Source organism: Xenopus laevis, chromosome 6S, assembly GCF_017654675.1.
Source record: "Xenopus laevis strain J_2021 chromosome 6S, Xenopus_laevis_v10.1, whole genome shotgun sequence".
Classification (NCBI taxonomy): Eukaryota; Metazoa; Chordata; class Amphibia; order Anura; family Pipidae; genus Xenopus; species Xenopus laevis.
In genome coordinates this window covers 48075798-48093158 of record NC_054382.1, presented here as the reverse complement: position 1 = coordinate 48093158, position 17361 = coordinate 48075798, and the positions used below count along the sequence as shown (strand labels likewise).

The following is a 17361-nucleotide window of genomic DNA, read 5'->3' as shown; positions in this document are numbered from 1 at the left end:
GCAGCACAGCGGCCAGGCCAGGCCAGAAAGTGTTGGTGATATATTTATAAATAAATGACAATAGTTTTCAAATAACATTTTTTGATTTTAAATTGTTATAGCCGTCTACTTACTTTTTTTTGACACAGTAAACAGCTACTCCAATAATGAAAATAACTGCTGCAATAGCAGAACAAGCTGCAATTAATATTGTTGTCAGGTCTAAAATAAAGGAAGAAGGCAGTTACTTATAACGTAATATTAAGAAGTTGAAAAGGAAAGGCAGTTGGTATATACATTATTGGATACCACAAGTGATACAGCTAATAATTCAGTTTCTTAAGACAATTGTCAATTACATTAGTGATGTATAAATTATTTAATTGACAATTCGTTCCTACTTTATGCGACATTAAAGAGAGATTTTTGTGTTATTGTTATACCTTTATCTAGTTTTGATTTTTGATTTTTAGCGATTGTATGATCTTAGTCTTTTATTTAACTTAGATATAACATAGATATGTTTTAAAGGGGCTATTTGCCTTCCAAACACTTTTTTTTTTCTTTTCAGGTGGTCAGAAATAAAGCCTTTTTTCAGTTGTTCTCTATTTTTTTTACCTGTTTTCTAATATTCAATTGTAATGCTTCATTTTTAAGCCCAAGGGGAAGGGGTAACCAACTCTGTAACTGTTCTAAATTTTAGAACTCTAAAATTAAAAAACCCTACCCCACATAGACCCTCCTCCCCCCAGCCTAAGTGTTACCCTGGACAAATGCCCCTAACGTTTTACTTAACCCTCAGTGCAGATTCAGGCATCGGAGTTCACGGGCGCCATCTTCAACTGCTTTGAAAATTTTCATGCGTTTCGGCGTATGTGCAGTTGTCGTGAAACAGAAAATTGCACCAAATGCGCATGCGCCAACACGCCAGTCTCATTCTGAAGATTTCTGAAGAGAAGAAGATGGCGCCCGTGATCTCCGATGCCTGAATCTGCACCGAGGGGTAAATAAAACGTTAGAGGCATTTGCCTGGGGTAACACTTAGGATGGGGGGGAGGAGGGAGGGGTCTATGTCGGGTAGGGGGGTAGGGATTTTTTAACTTTAGGGTTGAAATCTCCATTAAAGTTTGGCTTTTCGATATACTGAGCATGAGAAGCCGCGAGAAGAAAGAAGAAGCTGGAAGACGATCACTCCATGGTGCTCGCTGGTGTCAGGTAAGTAAATGGGATCACTTGGGGTGCCTAACTTTTGCCACCCCCAAGTATAACAGTGTTTTCCTTATCCAAGTGCAAATTGATTTTTTATATTTAATTTTGTAATCTGAGATGGGGCTAGACATATTGTCAGTTTCCCAGGTGCAAAATCTGGATTTTTATGTATGCATAGATATTAAAATAAAAGAAAATAGAAATTGGCCACTGATCACACTGGGCCCCTACGCTAGGGTAGCCTGTGCATTAAGGTGTCAGTGTAATGTAAACCACTGATTGGAATTACTTGCATATATAAATGGGGAAAGGGATTGGAGCTAGCTGTAATCACCATTGCTCTTTTTCTGAAAACCAGAAGGCCCGGGGTCTCTTGTAGTGGAAACTGTAGTGACTTAAAAGCCAACACTGCAATGCCTGCATTAGAGAAGCTCATAATATTGAATGCAAAGAAGCATTTTACTGAAAACATGCTTACATTTAATTTCACTTTCTTATAAAAACAATGTTCAGATCAGCGTTTTATTTTAAAGAGGGGAATTAAATAAATGGATTTTATCGGAAAACTTAAGTTTAAATTACAATTATGCATGCCCCAATGTAATTATAATTGCTTGCCTAATACCCAAGGCCAATGCTCCTGTTTGTTAAAAATTGTACCAGTCCAGGGCATTTCTGCAAAGATCCTATTCACCAACTTCTTTGGATTCTTCAGTCTTCTTTTTGTCAAGGTCTGGGCAAGCACATGCTCAGCAGAGCAACAGCTGAACTTTGGAAAGGAAAAGCCAGTCTTTTCACTCACTAGCATTTGGAGCCCTGTGCCTATACAGAAGAAGACAAGCAGAGAAAGGAAGATGGAGAATTTAGTTCTCCTTTAAGTCACATATTGGCTTCTAGTTTTAAACACAGAGTTTTGGTATTTTGCCGTGAGGTGCAGTACAAGCAGGATGGAAGGGGAGCCTGGGAGAGGAGGGACTGTTCACATTGGGCCCCCTCAGTAAATTGTATTGCGGGGGGCCCTTTGAGCCCAAGTTACGCCACTAACCCTAGTAACCCTTTAATATATTCATGTATTGTGCTAGTAAGTTTATATATAATATTCCTTGATATGCCACAAGAACCTTATTATTTTCCAACTGTCTTTTTTTTGTAATTGATCATGTGACCACTGATGTCATAATGCTCACTCCAGATACAAAAAGCCCTCTGATTTAAAGGAAAACTATACCCCCCAAACAATGTAGGTCTCTATAAAAAGATATTGCATAAAACAGCTCATATGTAAAATCCTGCTTCATGTAAATAAACCATTTTCATAATAATATACTTTCCTAGTAGTATGTGCCATTGGGTAATCATAAATAGAAAATTGCCATTTTAAAAAATAAGGGCCGCCCCCTGGGATCGTAGGATTCACTGTACTCACAAACAAACCAACAAACCATACATGTTAGGTCACATGAGCCAATTAACAGACAGAGTTGTGTCTTTTGCTTCCACACTTCTTCCTGTTACAGTTAAAGTTGAAGTATTTCTGGTCAGGTGATCTCTGAGGCAGCACAGATAGAGTCACGAAATGGTGATTCAAGGCAAGAGATGTAAAAGGGCAATATTTACTTAAATATATATTCCAGTTTGGTAAGATTCTTTAATATGCCACTTAATATGATATGAACTATCTGTTGCTTAAGTGTTAATTTTGGGGGTATAGTTTTCCTTTAAGTTGTGTCAGTGTGAGCGAGGAAGCTGAAGAGTGCGGATGTGCAGGTAAGAGACCTACAACTGAACATAACTGTCAAAATATTAAAAAAGGGACACATTTATCTGAATTGCACAAAAAAGGTAATAGCTTAATAAACCTAAAAGTGATTAGAAAAAAAGTAAATTTCAAGTAGGGGATAAAACACACAAAACTAGGGATAAATCTATTTGACTACCTTCCTTATGTTTCAAACCCAGTCAGTATAAACAATAGTTACACTAGTTTTTTTCTGAACTAGCAGTGTAAATGCCAAAATGAAGAGTTTAAAACTTAACAAAGCTTTTTGGTAAGATTTTTGTCAGAATCCAAAGTTTGTATTGCTGTCCACTCTAGATTAGATAATTTGCTATAGGACTTTATGTGCTTTAATAATTGGGAAAAAGTGGCAATTGAGGAAAGTGTATTGGTGAATGTATTTGTGGGAAAATATTGCCACGACCGGTTCAGGGGCATTTTTAAATTGTTCTTTAGGTTTAAGAAACCAAGTAAATTTGTAAACAACCTGCATTACTTCAAATAAGTTAGTATGGCAACAACAAAAAAAAAAAACACTTTGGAAGGCAACAACCTCTATGGTGATATCAAAGTACGGTTAGACAAAGTAAAAATCACTACTGATGACTGAATTTGTCCTGTTTTGCAAAAAAATTCTCAAAACTGTGAAAAATTTGAGAAACTTTTTTGTTGCATGAATATTTTGTTGTGCGACAAATTGTGGACACATGTCATTTTTGTAGCAAACTACATTAGAGTCTATGGGCTTTTTTGATGTTTATGCTTTTGGAAGGCAAATTCACATGCATTTTATGCTCACTGCATTTTATGCTCTACTGCTGTGGATAGGAATTGTCAGATGGTCCCTAACTGCTGAGCAGGGAAACAATCATACTTATGAACAGCAGGGGGAGCCCCCGCCTTACTTCCCAGCCATGCAGAACTCAAGCAGCTTTGTTTATGACGATCCCTAAGCAGCCCAGACCACACTGAGCATGTGCAGGGTCAGGGTCAGGCTAAGATGTTTAACAAAGTTACAAGATGACAGCCCCCTGTGGCCAACTTTGAAAGCATAAATCATTTGTTTGATTAGGCTTGTGGTGCAGTAAGTTCATGTTTATGTTTAGTATACAAAATACAGCCTTTCTAGCCTTATTCTATTTTAGACTTTCCTTGTCCTTTAAGGGAGAATCCAACCTGTAATAAAAAAAACACTCCCCTGGGCAGACCCCCTCCCTCCTCCCCCCAGCCTACCTGCCACCCCCCCCGGGCAAATGCCCCTAATTTTTTACTCACCCTCCGTGCAGATTCTGGCCTCGGAGGTCTTTTTTGGCACACGCGCAGTGGTTTGGGACCGGAAATCTATTCCAACTGCGCATGCACCGAAAGTCACAAAGATTTCGAAAAAATTCAGTGACTTTCGGCGCACGCGCAGTTGGTTTTGGACCAGAAATTTACTCCAACTGAGCATGCACCGAAAATGCCGCCAAGACAAGAAGATTACCAGAGAAGAAGAAGATGGCTGCCGTGGACTCCGAGGCCAGAATCTGTACGGAGGGGTGAGTAAAAAATTAGGGGCATTTGCCCGGGGAGGCAGGTAGGCTGGGGGAAGGAGGGTCTACCCAGGGTAAGGGGGAGTTTTTTTTTTTTATTATTACAGGTTGAATTCTCCTTTAAACATCTTTGCAAGACCAAGACTACGTACATGCTCAGTGTAGTCTGGGCTTCTGTTGGGAGGCTAAGCGTATGGATTGTCACAGATTATCAAAACAGCACAAGTCAAATAATATCTGTCATAGAAACTGATACAGCAAGACTGATTAATAATCCGAATATTAGGGATGCACCGAATCCAGGATTCAGTTCGGGATTCTGCCTTTTTCAGCAGGATTCAGATTAGGATGAATCCTTGTGCCCGGTCGAGCAGAATCCTAATTTGCATATGCAAATTAGGGGTGGAGAGGGAAATCATGTGACTTTTTGTCACAAAACAAGGAGATAAAAAACGTTTTCCCCTTCCCGCCCCTAATTTGCATATGCAAATTAGGATTCGGATTCAGTTTGGTATTGAAATCGAATCTTTCACAAAGGATTCAGAGGTTTGGCCAAATCCAAAATAGTGGATTCGGTGCATCCCTACAGAATATACAGACTGCATTGGGTCTGTGGAAACGAATCTCTACATGGTCCCCGGCTGCTCTACAGGGAAACAAAAAAAGCTGCTTGAGTTCTGGGAATTACGTTGGGGGATCCCCCTGCCTCTTGAAAGTATGATCAGTTTCCCTGCAGAGCAGTTAGGGACCGTCTGAAGTTTCCTATCCGCAGCAGTCAGAGCAAGTAAAACGAAGGGGGAATTTCACTGCATACAGTCAGGTTTATTATAAAAATGGTACACATTTTTTGATTAACGTATATTGGAGATAAATTCTTTCATTAAAAAAAATAAAATAATTTTACATCCCCTTTAAAGGCAGTTCAGGTGGCCTTGGGTCTTCCACAGCCATGGGACCGAGGTGGCAACTCAGACTGCCCCAACTGTAATATGCCAATGGAAGCTTTAAAATGCAATGCCAGCAGAATTAAATCTGTGAACAGCCAATGGGTTGCTGTGTGCCAGTACAGCCTTACATGCTGCCCAAGCCCCCTCCGTTCTTAACAGGGAGAATGTAATGGTCAACAATATTTACTTAAAGTGATACTAAAAAAAAACTTTTTAAAATATGAATGTAAATTAAAAGTTACCTATAGGTCATATGGATTGTTTTTTGCTTAGAGGTTTTGATTTGTAAGTAATTGTTAGTTGAAGTTCCTAAACCTGACTGTTATGCCAACCTGACTATCCCATCTCAGCCTGTCAGTTAAAGTTTCTAATGCTGTTTAAGTCAATGGGAGTGGTCCAGGGATCAATTTTGAGTTGTTTGCAGCCTTCCTGACATTCGAGATTTTTTTTCAGAGAAAAAAACTCAAATCAAGTTTTTTAAATTCGAATCTAATTCAATAGAATTTTTTAAAATAAATTTCGATTTGATGGGAGTTTTAAAAGACTTGAATTCAAAATTCAATCTCTAAGAGGCACATTTACTTAGGGTCGAATATTGAGGGTTAATTAACCCTCGACATTTGACCGTCGAAGTAAAATCCTTTTGACTTCGAATATCGAAGTCGAAGGATTTACCGTATTTCCTACGATCGAACGATTAAATCCTTTGAATCGAACGATTCGAAGGATTTTATCCATCGATCGAACGATTTTCCTTCGATCAGAAAATTGTTAGGAAGCCTATGGGGACCTTCCCCATAGGCTAACATTGCACCTCGGTAGGTTTTAGGTGGCGAAGTAGGGGGTCAAAGTTTTTTTTTAAAGAGACAGTACTTCGACTATCGAATGGTCGAATAGTCGAACGATTTTTCCTTCGAATCGATTCGAAGTCGTAGTCGAAGTAGCCAATTCGATAGTCGAAGTAGCGAAAAAAATCATTCAAAATTCGACGTTTTTTTTATTCTATTCCTTCACTCGAGCTAAGTAAATGTTCCCCTAAGTGTAGAGTGGTGTGTGTTCTCCCTCTTATACTGGGACACCAAGGTAAATGCATGGGTAACGTCATGTTGGTAAAATAATTAGGGCTGTTGATCTGAATGAATCTCAGCATGATTCCATCACATAGGGTAAATCAGTGGGGGTCATCTACAAATTTACACCTCTGCATTAACCCATAGCAACCAATCAGATGTTTGCTTTCACCGTTCAACCTGCAGCTGGCTGAAAAAAAAGATAATTACTGATTGGTTGCTATGGGTTACTGCCCAGGTGTAAATTTGCCCAATGTTTATAAATGAGCCACACAAATCCAAGTAGTTATGAAGGTTATGTAGAAGTGCTATGTTGCGGAGCACACGCTATTAGCGATGTTAAAGGATGATTAGTTCATTTTCCCTTGAAGTTAATGGGAACCACTATAATTATGGCACATGTGTAATTGCCTTATAAAGTTGAAATAAATCGAGAATATGCTGCAATAAACTTGTCGGTCTTTATTCTTGTGAAAAACCAATGTAACAAACTCTTGACTGTGTGCAAAACCATCCTGAAAAATATGAAAATATGCTCCAAACATTACTACACATTGCTCTATATATACTTGCACCTGGTTACAAAACTGGTAAAGTGCTAGTAAATAAGCAGCAGTCGGATAGATCAAATATCCTCTTAAAGCGATTACCTTCTGCTTCTTCTTTCTTCGATGGCCGATGGTCAATGGTCAAAGCTGGCTTTTTTGTTGAAGTTCGGCTTTTCACTCTACTATGCATGTGCACCCATATGAAGATGGACGAACCAGAAGGACAATTAATTGTTCTATGTTGCTGAAATTTTAAGGATTCTGGAGTCCAGCTTCTATCATCTTTCTCACAGAATCGTCCTTTCCATTGTAAATGGCTCCAGTGGTTCTTTAGCTGAAGAAACCTTAAAGGCAGACATAAAATAGTCAGAAGTAAGAAAAAAAGGCCACTGAAGGATATAGTTGCATTCAGGGGCGATCTTGCCCAATTTGCCGCCGAAGGCTGCCTTAATTTTTGCCGCCCCCCCGTCACCCCACGGCACTCACCTTCAGCGCCAGACGGGGGTCGGGGGGGGGTCCACTTCACTAGTGCAGAGAGCGCAATTGCCGGAAATTCGGCTCTTAGTTACCAGTAGCGGCATTTTTGCCTCCCCTGGCAACCAGGGGGGTGCTCCCGCCTCAACTGGCCTCGTCGACGGAGCACCCCATGTTGCATTACAATACAAACAGTACACCTAACTACATCACAAAAGTACCTGGCTTGCCTGGTTTAAAATACTGCATGTGGAATCACCATTTTGAACACACTTTCCCTCTATTGCCCAGTATAAACCTGGGGCCCATTCTGATACACTAAATTGTACATCATATTGTTTTGAAGGGCCCCTGATAGTTGTACAGGTATAGGATCCCTTATCCGGAAACCTGATATCCAGAAAGCTCCGAATTACGGAATGGCTGTCTCCCATAGACTAAATTTTATCCAAATTTTTAAAAATGATTCCTTTTTCTTTGTAATAATAAAACAGTAGCTTGTGCTTGATCCCAACTAAGATATAATTAATCCTTATTGGTGGCAAAACCAGCCTATTGGGAAATTACGGAAAGATCCGTTATCTGGAAAACCCCAGGTCCCAAGCAATCTGGATAACAGGTCCATTACCTCTACCACCTGTATTTCTCAATGGCTTCCCAGAGTATACGCACTACTTAAAGGCACATGCAGCCCTAAAAACTTTTCCCGTATGTAAAAGATAGCATATGCACGTGGAGGAACTAAACCTCTTTTTTCTCCTTCTCCTTTAGTCATAAGCCCAGCAGCCATGGTAATAAGGATCGCCTTTGTGAAATCTGAAATAAAAAATATATAATAAATGTATGGGAGAGGTAAACGTATATGGCACGTAAACTTCAATAGCAGCATACGGGCAGAAAGTGTTATATCAAGTGAAAGGTTATAAACTGAAAAAAAGAGTATTTGTGCAGGCCCAGCAAGATGATTGTGGCACCATCATTGACTCATTAATTATATTTGTAATGAAAGAAGAAATAGCATAAAATTTGCAATTGGTTTTCATTTGTTATTATTTGTAACTTTTTTAGCAGCTCTCTAGTCTGCAATTTCAGCAATCTGGTTGCTAGGTTCCAAATTACCCTAATAACCATGCACTGATTTGAATAATAGACTGGAATATGAATAGCAGAGGATCTGAATAGAAAGATGAGTAATAAAAAGTAGCTTTAACAATACATTTGTAGGTTTACAGGGCATTTGTTTTTAGATGGTAGCTGTGACCACTATTTGAAAGCTGGAAAGAGATAAAATGGGCAAATAATTAAAAAAAAATAATAATAATAAAAAAAAAAAAATAATGAAGCAAAATGACCAATGGAAAAGTTGCTTAAAAATGATAATTCTAGAACATACTATAAGTTTTCTTAAAGGTGACCCACCCCTTTAATGTGACTAAGCAAATAGGCTAATGTAACATGTTTAGGGGGTGCAAGCAATGTGCTGGGGAAACTGCAAAGATTGGAAAGACAATGTTACAAGTTTGGGCCGCAGGGAAGAGGGGGAGCGGTTGATGTGCTGGAGCTACAGTTGTGCAGAGGAAGAAGGATTTTTTTTTTCAAGTTGAGAGGGGAAGAACCTTGAGCAGTGCAGAAGGTACAGAGCCAGAGCAGGGCTGCTGGGGAAACTTAGTTGCACATAGGGGATAACTGTACAAGTTTGGGGAGTGCTAGGGAGGGAAATTTTGAACTGGGGGGGGGTGTTGGGGAAACTTGAGGTGTGCAGTGGGGATTATAGTACAAGTTCAGGCTGAGGGGAGAGTGTTGGGAAACTTGAGGTGTGTAGAGAGGATAATTGGGCAGTGGGGGTATCAGTGCTGGCGGGGGTAGGAATCCTACCTCAGCAGAGGGGCCTGGGGAACAACTCCAGGGGCCTGTGCAATTAACCCCCAAATTGCTCCCTAATACCCCACAACTTCCAGCTGCTTATACTCTGCAAGTATTCCACAGATATCTCCCTCCAGCTGCCAGCAGCCATCCAGATAACACACACCCTATTTTCACACACAGTAAACTAATATACACACATTTATAAAAGCTTTTCTTATTTTATTTCATTCAGTGAGACACACAGATTCTCAGATTGTCTTATCTCCACTCACTGCCGTGTTGTTAGCCCTTTTCTATCCATCCTCTTCCATCCTTCCCCCTTCATGAGTCCTCCATCTCCCCTTCTTAGTCAGGTGTCAGGTGTCAGCCCCTCATGCTACTTGCAAAGCTCAATATCACTGCACCTTTATTGCAGTATCATATCTGTTCTCCACCATTCTGCCTCTTTCTGGGATTTTTCACTCAGATTTCCCACTTAGTCCCACCCCAGCATGTCTCAGCCAATGGTTTCCCAACAGAAGGTGGGCACATGTATTTAATCCAATCAGAAACGAGAATTATATGATTGCTATTACAGAAGAGCCAATCACAAGTGATTGCTCTCTACGAGTTCTGATTGGCTGCCGCATGGTGGGCTGGGCCCTTTTGCCAAATAGGATAACGGAAACAGAATAGAGGAGGAGCGTTATCTTGCAGCTCAAATGACAGGAGCCACTGCGGAGCATTGATAGCGGATACTGGAGGTAGGATAAATACACTTGACCCCAAGACTGACAAGTGAGTTAGAAGGGGGAATAGAGGAGGCGTATGGAGCATGTGGAGAGGGCAGATAGAGGAGGGCTGGGTTAGGGGAGGGCTCAGGGCGGAGAGTGAAAAGAAGGGATGGAGCACGTGAGTCTGTTTGGATAACTGAATGGGAGCGCTGGAGTTTTGACAGAGGGAGATATCATGCGGGACTCTGTACTACTTTATACAGGTGAGCAAGGAGACATTGGGGTGGACTGGAGTTCCCATTCACTTTATAACGCTCCCCTATGGATCGGATCGCTCTGTAGTTTTGCAGATCTCAGACACTATTCCCATGGGGGGGGGTAAAAGAGCAAATTAATTAGAGCTGGAAGTTGTAGCTGAAAAGTGCTGCTAGTGAAGAAGTAACTTAGGGACCAAGGAAAGAGGCTTCAGTACCTGCCTATGGGACGGACCTGCCGTATGTGAAGCCACGCCCCCTTTTTTCTATTGGCTCGCGGAGCAAGCAACAATGAAGCAGGTGTGTGAGAATGTTGCTGAGCCGGGTTTGCTGAAAAGAGGAGGCAGTTTTGGGGTACAGTACAGCTGTCCATTTGTGCTCCTCCCACATACAGAAGACAGAACCTTCGAAAGTGAAGCTTCATAGCAGGGTCCCTTCTAACTGTAGCACCAAACGCCCTGATGGCTTCTCTGCAGAGGTGAGTAATAATGTGTTGCAGCCACTGATACGGACAGGCAGCTGATATCTTTGCATATTACTGTTGCACTGCTCTGTTCATTGCTTTTAGTTGAGGCGACTGTTCTGCTACTAAATCTGATCCCATAATCCACAGTCGGGCTGCAGGTTATGGGTTAGAAATTGCCGGGTTGTTGGGGTGTTTATAACAGCTGTAGAGGTGAGTGTCTCGGGGATGGGCTGAATATGTCAGGCAAGTCATTTCTCCCCATGTGTGAATGTGCTTCACTTGTATTGCTGCACATGGGAACCAAGGATTAATGCGGGGTGCTAGTGTTTACAATTATTTCAGTTGGCATGAGGAGTAAGTAATGCGAGTGCCAGTTTTTACAAGGTTAACTGTCTGTCACGTGCAGTACACTGACCAGTTCTTGAAGCCACGCCCCCATATTTCTATTGGCTGATCAATATGACAGTTATTTCATTTGGCATGAGGAGAAAGTAATATGGGGTGCCAGTTTTTACAAGGTAGTAACTGTCTCTGCCCACGTGCAGTACACTGACCAATGGGCGTAGCCCTCTTGAAGCCACGCCCACATATTTCTATTGGCTGATCAATATGACAGTTATTTCAGTTGGCATGAGGAGAAAGTAATGTGGGGTGCCAGTTTTTACAAGGTAGTAACTGTCTCTGCCCACGTGCAGTACACTGACCAATGGGCATAGCTCTCTTGAAGCCACGTCCACATATTTCTATTGGCTGATCAATATGACAGTTATTTCAGTTGGAATGAGGATTAAGAAGGATTGACTTTTGCTTCTGAGTTTTTGCAGTTCCAGCAGATGGCAGATTGGACCCCAATACTGGCAGGGAGGTGAGATGCTTTTTATCACATAGTAAAAATAACAAATAAAAAACAAACAAATAGAAAAAGTATTGGAGAAGTGATACTTATATTGGCTAACAATAAAAATACTTTGCAAGGTTTCAGAGCACCAGGTTTTTGTTTGTGATTTTGGTGACAGTTAATTCGGTTGGAAGGGGAAATCAGTTGGAAGGACTGCAGGTTGTGAGGTCTGGCTAGTATGCAGCAGATACATAACCAAGGAGGTTAACTTTTAGTTTTACTAAATCGTGCTGAACTTCTGGGATGAACTGCCTAGCAGATAATGATGACAGTTCTATTGGAAGGAGGAATTAATAGGATGGATTGCTGCTGGTTGTGCGGGTCTGGCTAGTATCCAGCATAAGACAGTACCTACCCAGTAATGGCAGGAAAGTGAGATACGGGAATATGTCAGGTTGGTAAATTTCTCCTTGTGTGTGAATATGTGTTACTGGTAAAGCTACTTGCTGCATATGTGGCCTGGGATATCTATAGGGTGCCAAGGTGTAGATAGTGATGGCAGTTATTTGCAGTGGAAGGAGGAATCATTAGTCTGGGGTCTTATTCGTATCCAGCAGACATTAGGCTGTGTCCTGATTCTGACAGAAATGTGATATACTATCTTATCATAATTATTTAACCGCAAGGGTTGGCAAAAACAGTTTACTTTATTGCTTGAATATTTACATAGTTATGAATATCCCTTTTACTGTCAGTTTATCTCATATGATTTTACCGTCATAGCACTACATTTAATCCAATAAACTCAGGTAGCATGATATACAGTAGATGAGAAATGGCTGGGTTATTTTAAGAGCAGTAGGTATGTGTTGATGGTGGGCATTGTACTTGGAACAGCAAGAGAGGACTGGTGGCGATTGGTTGTTATACTTGTATCGTTTGTCTTCTTTTAAAGAAAAGCACACATCTTTCAGAAAAATAATTTTTTTTAACTCTGTCATGTTTTATAAATTATAAAATCTGTCAGGTATATAAAAGCCAGTTCTTGTGTGTCTGCTCTGTACAGCACGTTTCCACCTGTTTTTCATTTGTTTCTTAGGGCAAATGGTATGTTCACTGAATATAGGGGGGTGGCATAAACATAAGTTCAGTTACTAATAGAGCAAAAAAATCATAAAATAAGCAAATAATTCTGTTCAGTCTAGTACAAGGAACATTTTGATTGGTTGCCATTGTAATATGCAGTGATGCTTTTTTTTATAGTTAATCCCCTCTACCATAATATTTATTTTTTGTGATAATTTTTTTTTTTTACCCCTACAGCTGCTGCTGAACAAAGCTTGGCTAGGAAAGACTGGTTCATTCAAGAAGAAAAGGACAAAGCCCCAGACAGGTACGTAGGAATTGTTAAAAATGTTTTCAGGTCCCAAAGCATCAGTGGCAGCTTACTCAGAAATGGCTATTTAAGGTACCTACACATTAGGCCCCTGGCACACAGGACATTTTGTTTGCAACTGAGCCAGAGAGCAATGTCCTTCTCCACTTCTGAGTTATGACTACTTCATGCTCATTATACTAATGATGGACTAGTTTACTACTGAATGCATACAGAACAGTTGCAGAGAGAGCTCAGTGCTGAAGCTGTCAAGTCAGTGTTTTGGTGGGGAGGCCCATCTGTCACTGTTCCATCTCATCTGTGTTCAATCACAGGCCTGTCCTTCATATAAGTAGCAGTGACAGGTAAGAGGGGCATTTTTTTCTACCAGTGGTTTCCCCCTGAGAGCAGATGCCAAGGGCCATAGTGCTGTACCAGCCATTTCTGTGAATCGGACCTTAATTGCTGCATTTTGATGGTTCATGTATCTTCTTTTGAAACGAATGACCAAATGTACAAACACCAAATGAAGTGAAAAATAACCTTTTGTTTGCTGACATAAAACTGGGAACCTTTGTCAAAGAGTAAAGGCAGAGCTCAGCAGATCACAAGTTATTTATTCACTTGTTGGGACTTTTATGGGCATATTTATCATAGGTTTAAAATAGAGCATATTTCATAATCTTAAATAGGTAAATATAAAGCTGGGAAGTTACTTTCTGGTGCACTGTGGTGAATTCTACTTGCCCCTAAATTAAAAGAAAAAACACAGTATAGTTATATTTATCAAAGATTAAAAGATTAAATAGAATTTACCTTAGTTCGCCAGAAAGGAAATCACCAGTTCTGTGTTCCCTTAGGAGCATATTTTGAAGTGGGGTAAATAGAGCAAATTCTGTTTTAAACCCTTGATATACTGTACAAGATCCTAAAGAGCCTTTATTAGTGAACAGAGCACTGGTGATCTGTGGGAAGCTTTATTTCCATGCTTTATTATACTTTTTACTGTGTATCTCTAAATCTAAATTGCCAATGTATTACTTTATACTAATTTATATTTATGTATAGCCTCACTTGTAAGATGCAGATGTTATTTTGTTTCTGTTTATCTGTGTGGGCAATATCAATATACGGTGAATATATTTTAAAATGTTGTGTTCTTTATTATGGTTTGTTATTATGTTGAATATTTGAGAAGCATACTGTATGTAAAGAAAATTAAGTGCAGTGAGGGTTGATGTAGGCATTGAATTTGAAAGACGTTTATGTGTGGCACAACTGTCATGCATACAACCCACCAGGATACTGTACCTAACTGCAGGCGTATCTGTCCTGCAAACTCATTCTTGCTTGGTAAAGTTTTTCTATAATGGTGATAGCAGGTTTATGATTTGTATGTTGTTCTTATTTTTCTTATGCTTATCTTTATTATTTATATATGAAGGATTAGAGCATAGAAGTGCAGAAACCGCGGCTAGAGCTTTCATCCTTTACGCATTTATCACAAGTCAATTTATACCCTTGGAGGGAACAATAGTGCTGAACAGTGTAGCTGCAGCTGTAGCTCCTTGTTACAGCTTTTTTTTAATTTGCATTAGTAGTAATATTGTAGTATTTTTAACTTTGTAGCATTTTCCTGTTGCAGCCCATAATATGTATTGATTGTTTCAGAGCTTTTATAGCATTAGCTAAGAGCATACAATGGCAACAAGGGGTGGCATTGGAGGGGAGAAACCCGCACAAACATCTTTCTTGGCCCACTGCTTACTAATATGCAGAATTGTAACAACTTTCTATAATATTGAAAAGAATACGCACATTTACGGCTTAACAATGTAGAAGCAGATACAGCTCTGTGTTTACATTTTCAGAAAGGGCAGCATCTGTGCTGATAACATGGAACTTTAAATTAGTATTTGCACTTATTGTCTGTGGTATAGTTTGCGATTAATTTTGTGTTATAGTGCATATGATAGGATTTTTGTGTTATAGTGCATACAGGGCTGTAGTTAGGTCCGTTGTCAACCTAGGCACCAGGACCTTACATAACAGAGTGATGTTCCATGCATGGGTGCATGTGATGTCACTTCCATCTGATCATACTCCGAGGCCTGCGCCCTCACCAGTCCCAACTCCACCCGTGGACTTGTGCAGTAGGTGTTCTGCATCGACTGGGGGCCTAATTTTATTTTTTTTTTACATTTTTTATTTAGGAACCCAAAGTGTTCTTTAGGTACCCCTAAAGCTACAAACATAGGCACATGCTCATTGGTTACAATATATAGATACACACCTGAGCCTATAATATCTATGGATTGTTCATTTTCAAAATGCTAGAAAGATAAAAAAAATAGTATATCACTGAGTTTTATAAGAGATGCAGTAGGTGAAAATTAGACAACTATCGAGGTGTTTACTTTAATGTTAAAACATGTCTGGAAATTCTATATATCATACCTAGCTGTGGCAAACAAATGACTATACAAAAGAGTATCTTATCCTTTCCAATGTTTTCGCAGTGATGTAAGAATAATGAATTAGCCTTGTTACGTTTTCATGTCGTTTTTCAGAATATTGCTTAAGAACGTTGGAGTTATAGTCGCTAAGAATGAATTTACATGCATCGGGTGTTTTATTGAGGTTTATATGGTGCTTTATGTTGCTGCGGTGGTCATCTGAAATTGATGCGGTGTGGAATTGGGTGCAGTAGACAGTATTGTAGGTAGTGAACATACTGGGGCGGAGAGAGGTGGCGTTGGCGGGGGCGACGTGTGTGCCTTAGGCATTTGCTTTGCACACAGGTTGCCCCATGGCCCTTTTACTTTGCTCTAGGATCATTTTGGAGCAAGGTGAAGGGACCCGCTGACAATTTTGTTCACTTGTGTCTTGCAATAGTGTTGCACTAGGTCTACAGTCGCACAGTTTTTCAGAAGGCCAAAAAGTTTTTAGATTTTCATTATTGTGTTATCTTTATTGTTTTAGAAATTGCTGTTTTATGTGTTTGCAATTACTAGATTCTTATTTGCCTTGCTATGTTTTCATGTAGTTTTTCAGAATATTGCTTAAGAACGTTATAGAGTTACAGTCGCTAAGAATGAATTTACATGCATCGGGTGTTTTATTGAGGTTTATAGTGCTTTATGTTGTTGCGGTGGTCATCTGAAATTGATGCGGTGTGGAATTGGGTGCAGTAGACAGTATTGCAGGTAGTGAACGTACTGGGGCGGAGAGAGGTGGCGTTGGCGGGGGCGACGTGTGTGCCTTAGGCATTTGCTTTGCACACAGGTTGCCCCACGGCCCTTTTACTTTGCTCTAGGATCATTTTGGAGCAAGGTGAAGGGACCCGCTGACAATTTTGTTCACTTGTGTCTTGCAATAGTGTTGCACTAGGTCTACAGTCGCACAGTTTTTCAGGAGCCAAAAAGTTTCTAGATTTTCATTATTGTGTTTCCTTTATTGTTTTAGAAATTGCTGTTTTATGTGTTTGGAATTATTAGATTCTTATTTGCCTTGCTATGTTTTCATGTCGTTTTTCAGAATGTTGCTTAAGAACGTTCTAACGTTATAGTCGCTACGAATGAATTTACATGCATAGGGTGTTTTATTTAGGTTTATATAGTGCTTTATGTTGTTGCGGTGGTCATCTGAAATTGATGCGGTCTGGAATTGGGTGCAGTAGACAGTATTGCAGGTAGTGAACATACTGGGCGGAGAGAGGTGGCGTTGGCAGGGGTGACGTGTGTGCCATAGGCATTTGCTTTGCACACAGGTTGCCCCACGGCCCTTTTACTTTCCTCTAGGATCATTTTGGAGCAAGGTGAAGGGACCCGCTGACAATTTTGCTCACTTGTGTCTTGCAATAGTGTTGCACTAGGTCTACAGTCGCACAGTTTTTCAGAAGGCCAAAAAGTTTCTAGATTTCCATTATTGTATTTCCTTTATTGTTTTTGAAATTGCTGTTTTATGTGTGTGCAATTACTAGATTCTTATTTGCCTTGCTATGTTTTCATGTCGTTTTTCAGAATATTGCTTAAGAACGTTATAGAGTTATAGTCGCTAAGAATGAATTTACATGCATCGGGTGTTTTATTGAGGTTTATATAGTGCTTTATGTTGTTGCGGTGGTCATCTGAAATTGATGCGGTGTGGAATTGGGTGCGGTAGACAGTATTGCAGGTAGTGAACATACTGGGGCGGAGAGAGGTGGCGTTGGCAGGGGCGACGTGTGTGCCTTAGGCATTTGCTTTGCACACAGGTTGCCCCACGGCCCTTTTACTTTACTCTAGGATCATTTTGGAGCAAGGTCAAGGGAC

The 17361-nt window shown here is 40.2% G+C and overlaps 1 long non-coding RNA gene across 2 annotated transcripts in view; it reads left to right on the top strand.

The window, feature by feature from the left end:
- Positions 1 to 10120: 10120 nt before the first annotated feature.
- LOC121395052 overlaps positions 10121 to 17361 on the top strand; it is a 28842-nt gene continuing 21601 nt past the window's right edge. Inside the window, exons 1-3 of one of the 2 annotated variants that reach the window (XR_005962215.1) lie at positions 10121 to 10145; positions 10771 to 10847; positions 12997 to 13066. This is a non-coding gene — a long non-coding RNA (uncharacterized LOC121395052). Of the gene's footprint in view, positions 10146 to 10402; positions 10848 to 12996; positions 13067 to 17361 lie in introns of those variants that run through there. The other variant, XR_005962214.1, reaches the window with a different exon arrangement.